The sequence below is a fragment of the Apium graveolens genome, chromosome 4, assembly GCF_009905375.1.
Source record: "Apium graveolens cultivar Ventura chromosome 4, ASM990537v1, whole genome shotgun sequence".
NCBI classification, from domain to species: domain Eukaryota; kingdom Viridiplantae; phylum Streptophyta; class Magnoliopsida; order Apiales; family Apiaceae; genus Apium; species Apium graveolens.
This window is the reverse complement of record NC_133650.1, coordinates 211,168,504-211,187,788: the sequence shown is the minus strand read 5'-3', so window position 1 is coordinate 211,187,788 and position 19,285 is coordinate 211,168,504.

Genomic DNA, 19,285 nt, shown 5'->3' with positions numbered 1-19,285 from the left:
TTATTCGATACCTTTATTCTATTATTTGAATATTATTTGAATATTCATTCGAGGGCTTATGACTCCTTTTATATTATTTATTGAATATTATTTGAATATTCATTCGAGGGTTTATGACTCAGTTTATATTATTTATTGAATATTAATTGAATATTCATTTGAGGATCTATGACTCCGATTATTTGCTGAAATATATTCTTTATTTTATTAAAGAATAAGATGTCAATAATCAAACTTATTTTCGATTATTCAAATAAAGATAATACTTTCATATAAGTATAGCTTTGGTTAATTAATACTCGTTTCAAGTATAAATTTTAATACTTCTACTTCAATTATTTTTATAAAGATTATTCTTTATGGGAATATTATTTAATTAATAATATTCAGATATTTTCTAATATTCTGGGGACTGATTTACTTCATTAAATCAGCCTTACTCCAAACACTCTTTAAAGTGTTTTCGAGTCTTCAAAATGATTTTTAAAAGTCAGAGCGGATCCCAAAACTCATTTTTATATTTAAGATCTTCCTTTTTAAAGGGGATTTAAATACTCGCTCAAAAACCTGGGGAATCCGGCTCTGTGGTGTATTTTATATTCGCAACGAGGTTGCAGATTTGGTAAATGAATTGATTACTTGCCCAACGTTCGGGAAGTAAGCCCATCTCATTGAGTCGGCATAAGCGACAGGCCGGGGTACGGTCTATTATTGTGTAAGTGGCTGGGTGGCAGTCCATCAACGCGTGAGGGGCCGGGGTACGGTCTAGCGCGAGGTCCTAATGCGGCCAGGGTGATGACCGGTGAGGAATTCATCCATCTACAGTAGAAAAGGTTACTTATTGGTATCTTTGCCTGATCAGCGAGATATCGGGTTTATGCCAAAATTCTTTTCCTTTCCAAAATTCATTGGATGTTTCAAACTCTGTTCATACTTTACATAACAGAGGTTCCAGGAAATGTTTAAGAGATATATATATATGTGGATATATATATATCGGGACTAAATAAAGTATCTCGTAACTTTATTTCATTCAATAATATTTCAAAGATTGAATCTATTCAAATCTTGTCTTGAAATCTCATCTATGTGATGAACTTTTGAAACTGATTATAACTTGAACGGTGGTAGTTCAAGTAGTATTGGGAAAGATATAAGTATATTGGGGTATTTGGTAACCTCATCTTTTAAACTTATATCTAATTAATAATTGTCTTATGAATGACAAAGATTTTCAGAAAAACGTTGAGACAAGGTTAGATATATGAGATCACCTTGCAACGATATTTTTTTTATACGGTTATACATTGGGACTTTGTGTATATTATGCATGGAAGAGGACTTCCAATATTTTGAAAAGTATATATGTATATATACTGAATATTTTGCGACTTCATCGCATTAAGATATCAAACTTGGTTCATTTCTTTTGACCAAGACTTTCATGAGTATTATGAGTAGGCTCATATACTATTAATCATTATACATATTATTTTGGTGGGCTTGCTGCTCACCCTTGCTTTCTTCTTTCATCACACAACAACAGATAGAAAAGATGAACAGAACCAAGCTCCCGATTCGCGAGCGATTAGGAGACGTTCCGCAGTTTTCTAGAAGCATTGATGCCGCCGTAGCTGAGGTAGGAATTACCAATAGGCTAGGCTTTCAACTTTTGATGTACCAGATTTATTTATATTTATGAATTGTAATAATGGCAAAGAAATGTAAATTTATTCAGAAAACCTTTTAAGGTGTATTGCCAGATAATTGTGGAATAAAATGACTTGTGGTTATTTTTGGATGTTCATCTCTGAGACTATAACATGTGGTGTGTGTGTTTATTGTGGGGTCACAGTACAGAGTAGTTGAGTAATTATTAAGATTGGGTATTATTAAGGGAAATGGAACTCGTGACGACCCGGATCCCCGACCCCGGATCTGGGGGTGTTACAGTAATGGTATCAGAGCGAAGCGTTATAAACCTCAGAGATGATGGGGCGTTAAGATAATAAGTTCACTAAGATAATAAGAACTCTTGCCAAGTTCATAGTCGGACTACCTAACGTAGTACTGACAGTTAAAACCCTTATGGGAACCCTTATAAATGTAGCGATAGAAGCGTAGTTCGTTATCGTATATGGTAGCGGGACTCCGAACCCTGAAGTTGAGGAACATCAACGCGATGATGTTTTATTATTTATTGGGGATCAGATTATGGATCCGATAGAGCGTCCTAACGCGGGACCGGATGATGTTGATATTGAGGATGTAGCGGTTGAGGATGTTGTCCTAGAAGGGATAGTTGATGAGAAGGATCCCATGGAGGATCCTGACAAGAATGAATAAAGGACCACTGATGAATTGATGACCATGGTTAGGTCGACTACCAGAGGTAGGATTGGTCGGTCACTACCGGAGGTTCGTTCAAGTTGTAAAGATAGTAGCCCCTTTAACGCGGCTTACTCATAAGACTGAGAAGTTCGAATAGACAGAGAAATGCGAGAACAGCTTTTAAGAACTGAAGCAAAGGTTGGTGACGGCCCCTATGTTGGCGTTGCCGGATGGAAAAAGGAGATTTTGTGATTTGTAAGTGACGCTTCGCATAAGGAATTAGGGTGCTTCTTAGCACAACAAGATAATCGCGTCTGCGTCAAGACAATTAAGGTAATATGAAATTCGATATCCCCGCCCATGAGCTTAGGCTCGTGGCAATAGTTTTACCCTAAAGATTGGAGGCACTACTTGTATGGAGAGAAGTGCGAGAATTACCTAAGCCATAAGTGCTCTAGCACATTCTTACGTAGAAAGAGCTCAACATACGCCAGAGGAGGCGGTTAGAGCTAATCAAGAATTATGATTGGGAGATTCTTTATCATTCGGGGAAAGCCAATATGGTGGCTGATGCCCTTAGTAAAAAGGAGAGACTCAAGATGATAATGTCTTTTGGAGAGTTTATAAGAGATTTTGAGAAAATGGAAATAGTAGTGAAGGTAACCGGAGCCGGTACCGAAAAGCTGTTTGAGATAGCATTACAGCCCGAATTATTGGAAAAGAACATATTGTGCCAGTAAAAGTGATGAATGAAGGTAGAGAGCCTACAAATAGGTATGAGATTAATACCGAGAGAGATGATAAGGGAATAATGAGGTATTCCTATAGAATTTGGGTTCCAAATGTTTAAGAGCTTAAAGATGAAATCTTAGATGAAAGCTAGTTGAGGAATAAGAGTTAGAGCAAACCCTGAACGTGATAGTCAGGGAGGTTGCCACCAAGATAGAAGGAACCCATGACATAATGGAGTGGAAAATGAGGATTTTAAATTAAAAGATGACCCCAATTATGGGGAGTAGGATGAAACATTTCATACCAAGGAAACAGAAAGTCGAGTAAGGAAAGGAGACCCGAGACGGTACTCCTATACGGCAATTCATGGACCTGTCTAAAAAGAACTTAGACTATTATCCCCAACCACCACCCTGAGGAGACAGTGCGATGGGAAATTCTTTCATGACCTTTAAGTCGCTAAGCTCTCAGAGTTCCAAGGAACAAGCTGACCCAGTCGAGGCAAGAGCCTGGCTAAAGGAAATAGATGAATCATTTGAGATTCTAAATGATTGACGAACCACAAAAGACTGTTTTGTCACTTACCCTCCCAAGAGAGAGACCACCCGTTGGTGAATGACCAAGAAAGGCACGGAGCCAGAGGTTAGAATAAACTGATTTAAGTCCAGTCAATTGTTTTCGGGAAAGTAATTCCCAAAGATAAGGAGATAGTGTACAAGCTTTAGAGCCAGAACAAAGGCAGACAAGTATGATAAATTATGAATCTAAGTTGTAAAAGTTGTCAAGATTCGTTCTGAGGACACGAATCCAGAATGACGGGATGTATGAAATCAATGCTTATATTGTGATTGGTTTGTAAAATAATGAATCCTAGGGGAATGCATACAGGTTGGCATTTCATCCTTAATAGGGATAGTATGAGTTTTGACAGGGTGAATTGGAAAAGATTAAGGTAATAACAACCTTTAAGAATCAGTGGAGAATTTTTCAGAAGTATATAGACAATGGTTCTAGTAGTAGTAAATGGTATTTTGATATGCCCTGTATCTAAGGAATACAGGAGGAACGATTCAAGGATAACCCTAGAGGTTTTACAAGGAGAAAGGTAATATTCAAAATTTCAAGAATAGAAATGATTGATAAAGGAAATATGACGTAATTATAATGTTGCCAAGTGGGGCATGTGTTAAACCACGAGAAAGTATGGATCGAACCAGTAATGGTCGAAATTGTTCAGGGCAATTAGGACTTAAGATAAAAGATGTTCTAAGTATGATTAAGAGTCAGTCTTGACAGTGATTAGCCTCTAAAGATTGAGGCAATAACTTATGGAAAAATGGTGATATTTTTTTTTTTTTTTTCTCTTTTTCCCATCTGATTTTAAGGAAAACATCTTCACTCAAGCAGTGATCGGAAATAAGGTAGAAAATTTATTTGGAGGTGGTTAAAATGACATTGACTATAAGAAAATTTTACTATCAGGAAAGGCCAAAGAGGTGGCCGACACTTTAAAGGTAAGAGGATAATTATAGGCGCGTGTGCCAAAAGAATACAGTGATGATGGTTAAAAATTTGAAGGTTGAATTATGGTTTGGAAGATTGACATTCCTTCTGATGACTGTGCAATATCCAACCGTAATAGTAGTTGGTAAAGGTTTAATTCGTGTAATCGCCATAAACGGGCTATCTATCTTAGAAGGTCCTATCTTGAGATAAGCCAGAACCATGTTTCAAAAAGGACTAGATGAACCCTTGAGTTAATTCTTCTATTTAGGGCGTATGATTAAGAATGGTATTAACCTGCTATCGTTGCTTTGATTGAAACTCTTCTGCAATTTTATCTGCTTCATGTCATGTATGTATGTCAGGATCAGGAGTGTTCTTCATGAATCATGAATGGTGATTATGTTCCCTCCTTAGAAGGATTTGATACGACATGTATGGACTCCGTATGGTTAGCTATTAAAACTTCATGGAAAACGAATGACTACAGTAGGTCAACGGTGGGCCATAGTAATGTAGGAATGATTCTGAGAGTAATGAGCTGATTACTTACAACCGTGAGAGTTGTATTGGAATGGATGTTGAGAGTAAGTACCACTAATCGGGTCGTGGTGGTGTATAAGTTATCATTGATAGACTAATTAAGTCAATTATCTACCTATGATATATTTATTCCTTCTTATCGATAAAGAGTAGTATTACCCATACGAAGAAGGTTGCGGTATAGAAATGGATTCTAGTAACGATGAGGTCTAGAATGAGATCCCAGATTCGATTTTCGATATCGAGGGAGTTTCAAAGGTGATTGTGTATAAGCTCGAGGAAGAGCATGGGTCCATAGAATGATGGACGGAATAGAAATATTTAGGCATGGGAAATACGATGCTATAATACTTGATGCTGATATAAATACGTTTATGTTTTGTTCTCCTATGACAAACCTCTATAATTCAGAGGTAGGTTCCAAGCCAGATATTTTGTGGCAGTATATATATTTTTTTTTATATATACAATTCTCTTCAGTTCGTTCTTTTCTCTTCTTTTCATTTCATGTAATCTGAGAAGAACAACCCTTCCAGAAGGGGAGGTATTGCCGAATGACTATCTATCTGTGTGATAGAAGCCTAGTAGGATACCATCTATTGTTTAATTGCTTGTCAAGTACTAAAGGCTGGCCACCTTCTGTACTAACTATGCAATATAACAAGTGTTCATGATCATAGTGATCTCTCAACAAATTCCTTTACTTCTATTTGATTGATCAAATTTTGGAAAATACAAACAACTGAAAAAGGAGTAATAAAGTGGTGGTAGTATGCGGAATGGGAACACATTCGTGATACTAAGGTTGACGTGGTTATTAAAAGGTTATAGAACGCTAACGAGCAAAAGTATAACCAGTATAATATTAGGAACGGAAGGTAGTAGCGATTACGAACTGGAAAAGAATGGGTACCAAGAAGCAAAAGTTCTAATGATAAAAGCTATAATGAGAGTCTGGGCAATAGACTTGAAAGAATTTGGAATGATCACTTGATTCGGATTGAGTTATCTTACGACAATAGATCATATGTCATTATCGAGATGTCGCCTTATGAGATCCTTGAGGGAAGACAATGTCGATCTCCCTTATGTTAGGATGAAGTTGTAGAGCGCAAGATGCTCGGACCCGCAGTAGTCCAAAGGACCAAGGATATGATAGATCTAATCAGAGGACGGCTGGTAGTAGCCCAAGATGGACATGATAAGTATATTGATTTGACACGAAAGGATAAAGAGTATGAAATAGGGGACCTAGTAATGATATAGGTATCCCTTGGAAAGGATTGATGAGGTTCGGAAAGAAAGGAAAGCTAAGTCTACAATTTGTTGGACCCTTGGATATATTAAGACGTTTGGGAAGTTAGCATATGAGCTAGCCCTAACCCCGAACATGTAGCAGGTCGTAACGTGTTTCACGTATCAATGTTAAGGAAGTGTAATTCAGATGCCAGATAAATAGGGGCATATGAGCGCATAGATATGCAACCCGACGTAACCTATATGGAGCAACCAGGAAGGGTTATAGAGTGAAAAGGAACAAGTGCTTAGGAGAAGGATTATCAAACTAGGCAGAGTTTGGTGGTAGAACCACAATGTGGGAAAATTGACTCGAGAGTTAGAAAGTGTAATGCTAAGAAAGTATCCCCATTTGTTTTCTATCTGATTCCGGGACGGAATCCTTTTAAGGAGGGGAGACTGTAATAACCCCAATTTTTGGAAATTTTTGAAACCCTTATGAATAGTGTTTTGCTGAATGAGAAAACTTTTCATGCCACACTATGTAGGGGTTCTGATATGGATATTCTGAGATATTATTAGTACTCTATGAAGTATATAAGTGTATGTAAAGATCGTCAGAATCCAATTCCGAACACTTTGGTTTTTCCCGGAAATCCACAAGATACGGAGAGATTTGAGTATAAGGTAACAGGATAAAAAGGATTTAAATTAAAGGATTATAATAGAGGATCATAAAAAGGAATATAATGTATTGAGAAAGGTTAAGGGAACCTAAGTAATAAGATCCCGGGTATGATCCTTCAAACGAGAAACGAGAACGAAAGTTAAGCGAACCGTATAACAGATCAGCGGTCATTAGGCAAACAATTAGAAGCTAATCAAAGGGATTAGTGGGGGATGATGTCATCCAACCAATAGAAAGAGGACAAAGGAGGGGTGATGACATCACAAAGTGATGCAAGCATGACATAAGAGGGAAGGAAATGTGGTGGAATATTAGCCACACAAAATCAAGGGTAAATGGGTAATTGGCCTAAAACAAAACAAAAACAACCAACCAAAAATCAAATCAAAGCAAAACCACAAAAATCTCTCTTTCTTCTTCATCTTGCTCTCGGCCTTTTCAAGAAAAACAAGGAGGAGTTTTCAAAAACTCAAGCTACACACCTTCAAAAATTATAAGGTTTGTTTCTTTAGCTTCCATAATTCATAACTTAGTTATGCTATAAGTTTGGATCCAAGAATCCAAGGTTTACCTAGTTAATCAATTCCTAAAAGTTTAGGGTGAATAGTAATTTTCAAGAACAAATTTTTGATTATTGATTTTATTTGTAAGGACAAGGTAGCTTAAGCATAGATCAAGGCTTCCATGGGCTTTCCAAGGATCTTTCATTGATTAAAAGCTTCAAGAAGGTATAAAACTTCAAACCCTAGCTTTACTTTTGAGTATTAGGAATGGTTTTGATTGTTATAATTCATGAGGATCATGATCCTTGTATACTTAGAGTGTGGTTGGATTTGTAATGAGTTTGAAGTTGTAAATCTTGATTATTGGTTAATGAACTTAAGTATAGCTTTTAGTTCATGTTTGAGGGTAGTATAAAGTTCATAATATTGAGTTTTGGGGCTGTTAGGATGTGATATGGATGGACTTTGATTGTATGAAGGGATTGGGGTTGTTTGGTGATGGAATTGAATGGTATAAAATTGGGAAATCGCGTAAACATAGCCGTCGTAATGTCCGATTTACTTTAGACTGCTTTTGTTCATAACATTAGGACCCGAGAACCCCCTGCTAGAATATGACCACTGCCATGTTTAGATAGCTCATGTTACGAGCTTCGTTTTGATATGTAGTTCGTTCGATTCTGATGCACGGTTTAGGAGAAACGACCGTTTCAAGTAACGGCGTTTCGTGAACGAAATTTTTCCCCTCGCCTTACTTTGAAACATAGGTTAAAGACCAAAAAGGGTTAATTAATGTATGAAACATTTATGGTAAGTGTGCTAGGCAGTTAGTAAGACACTCGCGAAGGAATCGCCTTAAAACTCGTAAAGGTTAAATTATTAAAAATGGTGGAGCCGAGGGTACCCGAGTGACTTAAGCGAATCAGTGAGCGCAAAATAAGCGTTAGAGTCTAAGTTAGTTAAAGTATAGATTTACAAGTGACTTTGGTTTAATTCCAACTTACTTGTTGTTTATAGGTTACCAGACTCGTCCCGAGCCATTCGTAACCCCAGTCGCTCAGGCAAGTTTTCTACCCGTTATACTGTTGTTGTGATGTAAATATATGTATATGCATTATCTTGTGATATTGCATGATTGTTATTAGCAAATTTTGCGATATATTGGAGCATGCTAATATGGTATATATGCATGTCTGTTTCGTAATCTGGTTATCTATCTGTTGATTTCAATGCTTATAGTTGCATAATACCTATGCTAGAAATAAGCAAGTAGTTGCGTATACCCTTAGTATAGGGGATAAAAGGTGAACATATTTCTAAACCGGGAGTCGATGTTCCCGAGTATATTATATATATATTTATATATATATATATATGGATATAGTTTTTAAAACTATGGATCGAATAAGGTTTATTCGATACCTTTATTCTATTATTTGAATATTATTTGAATATTATTTGAATATTCATTCGAGGGCTTATGACTCCTTTTATATTATTTATTGAATATTATTTGAATATTCATTCGAGGGTTTATGACTCAGTTTATATTATTTATTGAATATTAATTGAATATTCATTTGAGGATCTATGACTCCGATTATTTGCTGAAATATATTCTTTATTTTATTAAAGAATAAGATGTCAATAATCAAACTTATTTTCGATTATTCAAATAAAGATAATACTTTCATATAAGTATAGCTTTGGTTAATTAATACTCGTTTCAAGTATAAATTTTAATACTTCTACTTCAATTATTTTTATAAAGATTATTCTTTATGGGAATATTATTTAATTAATAATATTCAGATATTTTCTAATATTCTGGGGACTGATTTACTTCATTAAATCAGCCTTACTCCAAACACTCTTTAAAGTGTTTTCGAGTCTTCAAAATGATTTTTAAAAGTCAGAGCGGATCCCAAAACTCATTTTTATATTTAAGATCTTCCTTTTTAAAGGGGATTTAAATACTCGCTCAAAAACCTGGGGAATCCGGCTCTGTGGTGTATTTTATATTCGCAACGAGGTTGCAGATTTGGTAAATGAATTGATTACTTGCCCAACGTTCGGGAAGTAAGCCCATCTCATTGAGTCGGCATAAGCGACAGGCCGGGGTACGGTCTATTATTGTGTAAGTGGCTGGGTGGCAGTCCATCAACGCGTGAGGGGCCGGGGTACGGTCTAGCGCGAGGTCCTAATGCGGCCAGGGTGATGACCGGTGAGGAATTCATCCATCTACAGTAGAAAAGGTTACTTATTGGTATCTTTGCCTGATCAGCGAGATATCGGGTTTATGCCAAAATTCTTTTCCTTTCCAAAATTCATTAGATGTTTCAAACTCTGTTCATACTTTACATAACAGAGGTTCCAGGAAATGTTTAAGAGATATATATATGTGGATATATATATATCGGGACTAAATAAAGTATCTCGTAACTTTATTTCATTCAATAATATTTCAAAGATTGAATCTATTCAAATCTTGTCTTGAAATCTCATCTATGTGATGAACTTTTGAAACTGATTATAACTTGAACGGTGGTAGTTCAAGTAGTATTGGGAAAGATATAAGTATATTGGGGTATTTGGTAACCTCATCTTTTAAACTTATATCTAATTAATAATTGTCTTATGAATGACAAAGATTTTCAGAAAAACGTTGAGACAAGGTTAGATATATGAGATCACCTTGCAACGATATTTTTTTTATACGGTTATACATTGGGACTTTGTGTATATTATGCATGGAAGAGGACTTCCAATATTTTGAAAAGTATATATGTATATATACTGAATATTTTGCGACTTCATCGCATTAAGATATCAAACTTGGTTCATTTCTTTTGACCAAGACTTTCATGAGTATTATGAGTAGGCTCATATACTATTAATCATTATACATATTATTTTGGTGGGCTTGCTGCTCACCCTTGCTTTCTTCTTTCATCACACAACAACAGATAGAAAAGATGAACAGAACCAAGCTCCCGATTCGCGAGCGATTAGGAGACGTTCCGCAGTTTTCTAGAAGCATTGATGCCGCCGTAGCTGAGGTAGGAATTACCAATAGGCTAGGCTTTCAACTTTTGATGTACCAGATTTATTTATATTTATGAATTGTAATAATGGCAAAGAAATGTAAATTTATTCAGAAAACCTTTTAAGGTGTATTGGCAGATAATTGTGGAATAAAATGACTTGTGGTTATTTTTGGATGTTCATCTCTGAGACTATAACATGTGGTGTGTGTGTTTATTGTGGGGTCACAGTACAGAGTAGTTGAGTAATTATTAAGATTGGGTATTATTAAGGGAAATGGAACTCGTGACGACCCGGATCCCCGACCCCGGATCTGGGGGTGTTACACCCTGTACCTAGGGTGTACCTGATGAAGGATTTAAGGATAACCTTAGAGGTTTTACAAGGAGAAAGGTAGTATTCAAAGTTCTCAAATATAGAAATTTTGATAAAGAAAATATGACGTAATTATAATAATTCCAGGTGGGGCACGTGTTGAACCATAAGAAATTATAGATCGATCCAATGAGGGTCGAGATTGGTGAAAACAAGTAGGACCCAAGATAAGAGACGTCTGAAGTATGATCGAGAGTCAGTCGTGACAATGTTAACCTCTAAAAGACCGAGGCAATAACTTATGGAAAAATGGTGATATATTTTTTTTACCAAAGTGTAAGGAAGAGCATTTTCACACAAGCAGTGATTGGAAATGAGGTAGAAAATTTAGTTGAAGGTCATTAAAAGACATTGATTGTAAGGAAATTTTACTATCAGGAAAGGCCAAAGAGGTGGCCGACACTTTAAATGTAAAAAAGGATAATTATAGGCGCTCGTGCCAGAGGAATACAATGATGATGGTTGAAGCCGTGAAGGTTGTATTATGGTTTGGAAGATTGACATTCCTTCTGATGATTGTGCGATACTCAACCATGATAGTAGTTTGGTAAAGATTTAATTTATGTAATCGCCGTGAGCGGGCTATCTATCTTATAAGGTCATATCTTGAGATAAGCCAGGACCATGTTATGAAAGGTCTAAATGAACCTTTGAGATTTATGTCTCCTAATAAAGACATATGATTTAAGAATGGTATTAACCTGCTATCGTTGCTTTGATTGAAACTCTTCTGCAATTTTATCTGCTTCATGTCATGAATGTACGTCAGGATCTGGAGTGTTCTTCATAAATCATGAATGGTGATTATGTTAACTCCTTAAAAGATTTTGATACGGCAGATATAGACTCCGTATGATTAGATATTAAGATTCTGAGGAAAGCGAATGACTACAGTATGTCAACGATGGACCATAGTAATGCAGCAATGATTCTGCGAGTAATGAGTTGATTACAACCGTAAGAGTTGTATTAGAATGGATGTTGAGATTGAGTACCACTAATCGGGTCGCGGTGATATATAAGTTATCATTGATAGACTAATTAAGTCGATTATTTACCTATGAATATTTATTCCTTCTTATCGATAAAGAGTAGTATTACTATACGAAGAAGGTTGCGGTGTAGCAATGGATTCCAGTAACGATGATATCTAGAACGAAACCCCTTATTCGAGTTTCGATGTCGAGGGAGTTTAAAAAGTGAGTGTTTATGAGCTCGAGCAAGAGCATGGGTCCATGGAATGATGGACGGAATAGTAAATATTCAGGCACATGAAATGCGATGCTATAATACCTAATGTTGATATATACACGTATATGTTTTGTTCTCCTATGACAAACCTCTATAGTTCAGAGGTAGATTCCAAGCCAGATATTTTGTGGCAGTATATTTTATATATATACAATTCTCTTCAATTCATTATTTTCTCTCCTTTTCATTTCTTATAAGCTGAGAAGAACAACCATTCCAGAAGGGGAGGTATTGCCGAATGACTATCTATCTGTGTGATAGAAGCCTAGTAGGATACCACATGTTGTTTAATTGCTTTTCAAGTACTAAAGGCTGGCCACCTTCTGTACTAATTATGCAATAGAACAAGTGTTCATGATCATAGTGATCACTCAACAAATTCCTTTACCTCTATATGATGGATCAAGCTTTTGAAGATAGAAGTAGTTAGAAAAGGAGTAGTATGAGTATGGTGGTATTCAGAATGGAAACATATTTGTGATACTAAGGTTGACGCGTGTATTAAAAGGTTATAGAATGCTAACGAGCAAAGGTGTAACCAGTATAGTATTATGTACGGAAGATAGTAACGATTACGAACTGGAAAAGAGTGGGTATTGAGAAGCAAAAGCTATAACGCTAGAAGTTATGATAAGAGTCTGTGCGATAGACTTGAAAGAATTTGGAATGATCACTTAGCACATATCGAGTTTTCTTACAACGATAGATGGTATGTCAATATCGAGATGTCGCCTTATGAGATCCTTGAGGGAAGACAATGTCGATCTCCCTTATGTTAGGATGAAGTTGTAGAGCGCAAGATGCTCCGACCCGCAGTAGTCCAAGGGACCAGGGATATAATAGATCTAATCAGAGGACGGCTGGTAGTAGCCCAAGATGGACATAAGAAGTATGTTGAATTGACACGAAAGGATAAAGAATAGGAAGTAGGGGACCTAGTGCTGTTATAGGTATTCCCTTGGAAATGATTGATGAGGTTCAGAAAGAAAGGAAAGCTAAGTCCACGATTTGTTGGACCCTTAGATATATTAAGATGTATTGGGAAGTTAGCATATGAGCTAGCCCTACCCCCCGAAATTGTAGCAAGTTCATAATGTATTCCATGTGTCAATGCTAGGGAAGTATCATCGGGATGCCAGACACAGTGGAGTACGAGCAGGTGGATATGCAACCAGATCTGACTTACGTGGAGAAACCAGTAAAGATTATTGATAAGAAGGAACAGGTGCTTCAGAATAAAGTGATCAAGCTAGTCAGAGTGCTATGGCAGAATCATAATGTGGAGGAATCAACTTGGGAACTAGAGAGCGCAATGCTAGAAAAGTACCCCCAATTGTTTTCTATCTGATTCCGGGACGGAATCCTTTTAAGGAGGGGAGACTGTAATAACCCCAAAAAAATTTGAACTTTTTGTAACCCTTATGAATAGTGATTTTGCTGATTATGCTGAATAAGAAAACTTTTCATACCTCACTTTGTAGAGGTTCTTTTATTGTTATTCTGAGATCTTATTAGTACTCTATATGGTATATAAGTGTATGTAAAGATCGTCAGAATCCAAATTCGAACACTTTGATTTTTCCAGAAAATCCACCATATACCGAAAGAATTGAGTATAAGGTAACAGGATAAAAAGGATTTAAATTCAAGGATTATAAGAGGTGATCATAAAAGGAATATAATGTATTGAGAAAGGTTAAGGGAACCCAAGTAATGAAATCCCGGGTATGATCCCTCAAACGATAAACGAGAACGAAAGTTAAGCGAACCGTATAACAAATCAGCGATCATTAGCCAAGTAATTAGGAGTTAATCAAAGAGGTTAATGATAATGTCATCACACCAACAAGAAGAAGACAAGTGTGGGAAGATGACATAAGTGAATGACATAAGCATGACCAAATGGGAAGGATTTGTTGGTTGATTATAAGCCACACAATTTTTACCATGGTAACAATTTAATTAAACAAACAAAAGGAAGCAATCAAGCAAACACATTCATTTCTCCCCCCCCATCTCCTTGCTCACGGTTTTTTGAAGAAAAACAAGAAGAAAAATTTCCAAACCCAAGCTCCACTCAATCATAATTCAAGAGGTTTGTTTCCTTGGATTCTATATTTCATAACTAAAAAGAGCAAGTAGTTTGAGTGCTTGAATCCAAGGTTTGCTAGCTCAAATAAATCATTTTAGTTTAGGGTGAATAGTAACTTTCAAGAACAAATTTTTGATTCTTGATTTTATTTGTAAGGTCAAGGTAGCTTAAGCATAGATTAAGGCTTCCATGGGCATTCCAAGGTGAAGGAATTTACGGATGAGCGGAAGCGTGAAATAACATTTATTCCATAAAAACCGAATACCGAACAAATAGAAAAATGTATAAAAGGGAAAAACTGAGGAATTAAAATCATACCTCGTGAATCGAAGCTTTATAAAATTGGAGTGCTATCAATTGCTCCTCAGTGTGTGAAGCACTCTACCGGTATCCACCAAGAAAGATCCTCTTCGATGAACCTATTATAAAACCGAGCTTTTATAAAATGGAGTTTTTGGGAGAGAGAGAGAGAGGAAAAAGATGGAGGCTAGGGTTTTCACAAAACCAAAATTGTGTGTAAAATGAATGAGCCATCCATCTCATTCTATTTATAGGGCTCTCCTAGGGTTTTATAATATATCTTTATATATATTAACCCCCACATTTTATCTTCATAAAATGCTTTAATAATAATTAAAACTATTTTAATCATTATTTCTTTTTCTTAACTATTTAGAAAATAATTCTCTCTCTCATTATTTCATCAAAGAAATTATTCTTTTATGGTGTGACCCTGTAGGTTCAATATTATGCCGGTAGTAGAAATAAATAATAATAAACTTTTATTAATTATTTACATGAATACTAAAATTCACTAAATATAATTAACTGATTAATTATATTTATTCTACATCGTGAGTGATGCTTCTCAACATATCGCGACTATCCGAATAATATGAATTCACTGCTTAGAATATCAAGAACCTGTCAGTGACTAGTTACCGTACAATAAATTCCTTCTACCCTTATAATATCCCGAATAAATACAAGGCATGGATCTCGTGTCAAGCCTATCAAATTTAATCATATGATTTCTTATTCATAATGCAAAGTTCATATTAATGAAAATTAGAAACTCATTTCTAATTTCATACACTCTGGCCAGAGATTCCAGAATTCGCAAACTAAGAATAACATAGGATATTCTCTTCCTATACTGGAAGGGGTAGATCCTCTATTGATGTTAACTATCTCTATACACAAATCCCTATGCCCAGAATAGACCTAATGGATGTTCTTGAGACTAAGGACTCAACCAAAGCACAGTTCATTATATATAAGATACCTTTAACGATCTCAAGTCTAAGGACACTTGTACAACTATCACTCAGCGAATAACTATTGACACGTGAGTAATCTCCATTAGTTGTTCAACTTATCGAGTCATGTTCAGTGAACTTATTCCCTAATAAGCACCTACATACTAGCTATAGTGTCACCACACAAATGCCTATGAGAACAGACATCCTCCTGAAGGGAGCAAGCATAGTATGTACCAATCTCTGCGGATTATTAATTACCAGTTAGTAATCCTATGACCAGGAACTATTTAAGTTTAGAGTTATCATCTTTTAGGTCTCATTATTATGATCTCATCATAATCCATAAAAAGCTTTACTCTAAACTATGGTATATCTTATTTAAACACTTAAATAGATAGAGCCCGTAATAAAAACAAAACAAGTCTTTTATTAATATCAATGAAATCAAAACAGATTACATAAAAGTTATTCCTAAATCCTCATACGTGATTGGACTTAGGACATATCTCTTTCAATCTCCCACTTGTACTAAAGCCAATCACTCTGGTATCTAATACCCATCTTGTGTTTATGACGATCAAAGTGACTTTCAGAAAGTGGCTTTATGAGTGGGTCTGCTATGTTGTTATGTGTGTCAACTCTCTTTCAATACAATACAAGAAATGCTACCGCTCTCCCACTAACCCTTTTGTAGACACATGGTTCATCTACGTTTTTGATAAAACCAAACTTTTTGATTGTCTCATCAAAACGGATGTTCCATCTAACAGAAGCTTGCTTTAAACCACATATGGTTCGCAACAGCTTACATACTAGGTTTTCATTTCCCTTGGAAAGAAAACCATCTGGCCATTTTCCAAGTCTCATAGTCGTAGTAAGCAGCAATCGCAAGCAAAATCCGAACTGATTTTAACAGGGCTACAGGTAAAAGGTTTCATCAAAGTCAATCCATTGCCTTTGTTTGAATCCTTTTGCCATAAGCCTGGCTTTAAAGGTCTCCACCTGGCCATCTGCTCTAATCTTTCTTTTATATACCGTATACATAGATTCCATTTCGGATTTTATGGCACTTTGCCATTTTTCTGAGTCAACACTACTCATAGCCTCATTATAGGTCATAGGGTCGTCATCATCAATGATTGACAACTCATTGTCATTCTCAATGACAAGGCCATAATACCTCTCAGGTTGGCGATACACTCTCCCTGACCTACGAATGGGCTGTTCCACGGAAGGTTGTTCAGTCTGAACAGGTGTTTCCACTTGATTCGTAGTAGTTTGTGCTTCTTGAACTTCATCAAGTTCAATTTTGCTCCCACTGTTTCCTTCAAGGATAAACTGCTTTTCCAAGAAAGTAGCATGTCTGGAGACAAACACCCTATGATCGGTGTAAAAGTAATACCCTAAAGTCTCTTTAGGATATCCCACAAAACTACATTTTATGGATCGAGATTCCAGCTTATCTGGGTCAACTTTCTTGACATAAGCTGGACATCCCCAAATCTTAACGTGTTTAAGACTCGGTTTCCTTTCTTTCCATATCTCATATGGAGTTTTAGGGACAGATTTGGAAGGCACCTTATTCAGTAAATATGCTGAGGTTTCCAATGCATAACCCCATAAGAATACTGGAAGATTCGCATAGCTCATCATGGACCGAACCATGTCTAACAAAGTTCGATTTCTCCTTTCAGATACCAATCTGGAGGAGTCCACTAGGAGACTATACCCTTTTCTTTGAGATAATCCAGAAACTCTCCATTCAAGTATTCACCACCTCGATCTGATCGAAGAGTTATAATACCATTTTTGGTTTATTTCTCCACTTCATACTTATACTCTTTGAACTTTTCAAAGGCATCAGACTTGTGTTTCATCAAACACATATCCGAATCTAGATCTATCATCTATGAAAGTAATGAAGTATGAAAATCCACCCATGGCTTGCGTAGACATTGGTCCTCATACATCTGTGTGTACCAATCCTAGCAAATCTGCAACCCTCTCTCCATGTCTACTAAATGGAGATTTGATCATTTTACCCAATAGACAAGACTCGCATGTAGTATATGATTCAAAATCAAAAGGGGTCAAGTAACCCTTCCTTATGCAATGTCCGCAGTATATTTTCACTAATATGACCAAGTCTGCAGTGCCAAAAGAAAGTGAGATTTTCATCATCCCTTTTCTTTTATTAGTTTGTTCAATCTGAAGTAAATTATGTCACATACATACAGACCATTATTTAAAATACCACGTCAATAAAGAATATTATCTCTAAGGATAGAACATTCATTATTCTTAATAATAAAATGAAAAACCATCCAAATCCAACATAGGAATAGAAACAATATTCCTTACAATCGAGGAAACAAAATAACAATTATTTCAAACAATAGTCTTGCCCGTAGGCATATGTAAATGAAATGATCCTACATCTTCAGCAGCAACTCTTGCTCCATTTCCCATCAGTAGAATCACCTCCTCTTCCTCAAGAGTCCTACTTCTCCTTAGTCCCTGCAACGAATTGCAGATGTAAGAACCATAGGCGGTATCTAATACCCAAGTAGAAATTTGACTTAATGACATATTCATTTCTATCATGAACATACCTGAATCAGAAGCGGTAATCTCACTCCCCTTCTTCTTCAACTCTGCAAGGTAAACCTTGCAGTTCCTCTTCCAGTGCCCCACCTTGTTACAGTGAAAGCAAACAACTTTGCTCTTGGGGTCTTCAGCTTTTGGTGGAACCGGCTTTTCTTCACCTACTTTCTTCTTCTTGGAAGGGTTCCTCTTCCTTTTCTTAGGATTGGAACCTTCACCAATTAGAAGAACAGAGCTCTTCTTAGGGGGAAAATTCAATTCTGCAGTCTTCAACATATTGTGGAGTTCAGCCAGGCTGACATCCAGCTTATTCATGTGAAAGTTCACAACAAACTGCGAAAACGAACCCGGAAGTGATTGCAAGACCAAGTCTTGGCTCAGCTCCCCATCCATGGCAAAACCAAGTTGTCCAAGACGTTCAATCAAATTGATCATCTTAAGTACATGGTCATTCACGGATGATCCCTCAGACATCCTATAACCGAACAGCTCCTTCGATATCTCATATCGAGCTGTCCTCCCTGCCATATCATACAACTCTTGTAGATGCATTAGGATAGTGTGAGCATCCATATGCTCATGTTGCTTCTGTAGCTCAATGTTCATGGAAGCTAGCATGATACATTGAGCAACATTTGCATCATCTATCCACTTACGATACACAACATGTTCATCATTATGTGCATCGTTAGCAGGTTCAGTAGGCTTAGGTGAGTCAAGCACATATTCCAGAATCTCCACCCTGAGAACAATTCTCAAGTTTCGAAGCCAATCAGTAAAATTAGGACCAGTCAACTTGTGAGCATCTAGTATACTCCGGAGTGATAGTGCAGAAGACATAACGAATATAGTAAATATGGAAATGATAAACACATAACAACACTTAGCAAATATTCAATTTTATTTCAAAACACTATATGAATTGGGTCTTTATTCATAAGTGGCTCCCACTAGTTTATCTAATTTATACACCCCCTAAGTGAAAATTAGGCATTCATAATGCTAGTGGGAATAAGGATCCTACATTCCATTACACAACCTCGACTATAGCACGAAACGTCATGTGATGTTCAATAGGCAGACAACTCTTGTCAATTACATCTTATGTTATTCCCTAATA